We start from the raw sequence: 1,862 nt of genomic DNA on the forward strand, positions 1-1,862 counted from the left end.
CTGAAGGCAAATTTCCACATCAATGGACAACAAAGATTATTTTCATCATTTGTAGTTTTTATGTATGTTGGTCTTTTTTACTGCAGCTTACATCCTGTAATAAGTGTCTCCTTGTAACTTGTGAAAAACATGTGAATCAGATAAAGATGATTTTTGTATCTCAAGAAAGATTTGACTAGTTTACAAACTTTAATGTCATGAATCCCAGGAACTTTTCAGATCTCAACATTCATTTATAACATTTTTTGGGGGTTGAAATAATTGAACTGTGACAAAGCATGCAGACTGAAGCAGAGCTCCTCCTCCTGTCAGTCACTCTCAGTTTCAGTGTTGTATTAAATTGCTCCTCCAGCACCTCCTCTCCTCATCCTCCAAAGCCTCTAATCTGTCAGCAGTAAGCTCACTTTCCAAGTTACAAGGCCATTCTCAGCACACACTGACAACATGCTGGGGACCCTCTGCACTCTCATCACTGCTCTAACATGTAAGGAGGCTGACTGACTGCAGCTTTGACCTCATGTTGGATTCATCAGTCTGTGTGTTTCTCTTGACTCCATGTCATCTTGTTGTTTCCAGGTGTGAGTGGTGTGACGGTGCTGACACAGAAGCCTCCTGTTGTGACGCTGAGGAGAGGAGAGACAGCCACCATGGACTGTATCCTGGGGACTGCTACTAACAAATATTGTTACTGGTACAAACAGGTTCCAGGTGGAGTTCCTCAGTTTGTACTGAGGTTTCATCACAGCTATAGCTCTGTATATTATGGCTGTGGTTTCTCCTCTCCAAAGTTCACATCTACTCATCAGTCACAAACAGATTATCGTTTGATGATCAACAATGTGGAGGAGGGAGACTCAGCAGTCTATTACTGTAACACATGGGACCCCTCGGCTGAGGACTACGTATCACAGTGATTTACACTGTGACAAAAACCTCCTCACTGATACTTCTGCTTTTTGAGTCTCTGACATCTCAACTGCAGATCAACAAAAAGCAAACTTACTGTGTAACTTCACATATATACTGAAAAACCAAACTTCTAACTTTTTATCTAATTTCTCACATAAATCTTCACAACCATCATATTCACACCATAAAGTCAAGTTATTAAGTATTAAAAAATGAATTGGAGTAAAATTGCAACAACTCCTCATTTGTGAAATTCCCTGAACTTCATAAAACTTTGAGAAACATCCTCTGATGCACATAGTGATGATCATTTAAACTTACTGTAGTTACTATTCCGACTGCATTTTATAAAGTTATTCAATAGGTCCACAGTTTAACTGGTACATGCAGATGTTTGTTGAAGTGTAGCTGAAACACTAAAAGCTAGCTTTGTGTTTATGTGTGCAGATCCAAAATGTACATCCTGCAACAGAAGTTCCCTGTTAAACTCCAAACTTGTTAAAGGCAAATACATATAAAACTGTAGTGTGAAACATCATACACAGTTAAATTTGTGAATCACATTGATTGAGAGGTGCGCAAGGAAACAAACTGAACTCTGTTTCAAATCATGATGTTTTCATATTTGGGGGTCAGGGGGAGACATGGTGTCACTGAAAATAACTGACCCATATATGTGATGTAGTAGGAGAGAGGAAGAGCGCCTGAGCTTGCAAAACTGTTGGTGAATGAAGTCAACTGAAGTCAGTCAGTGCAGACACAGACTCCAGTTCTGACACAGCTGATGCTCTGATCCCTGTTCAGTTGCTGCTCTCTAGCTGACATTTTTAGGTAGTGCTCATTTTATTCTTAAGTTTCAGTCTCCATCTTGCATTTTGTTTCTAGTTGAACAAAGAGCAGTCTTTAGTGGACATCCAAAACAGTGTTCTCCTGTCGTTTAATCCTTGGAGAGG

The 1,862-nt window shown here is 39.7% G+C and overlaps 1 gene segment (V, D, J or C); it reads left to right on the forward strand.

Moving 5' to 3' along the window:
• The first annotated feature begins 444 nt into the window (after positions 1-444).
• LOC311268514 (immunoglobulin kappa variable 3-11-like) lies at positions 445-914 on the forward strand. The segment is given in 2 exons: positions 445-484; positions 577-914.
• The last annotated feature ends 948 nt before the right edge of the window (positions 915-1,862 follow it).

This window comes from Pagrus pagrus (genome assembly GCF_965226575.1).
Source record: "Pagrus pagrus genome assembly, chromosome: 13".
Lineage (NCBI taxonomy): Eukaryota > Metazoa > Chordata > Actinopteri > Spariformes > Sparidae > Pagrus > Pagrus pagrus.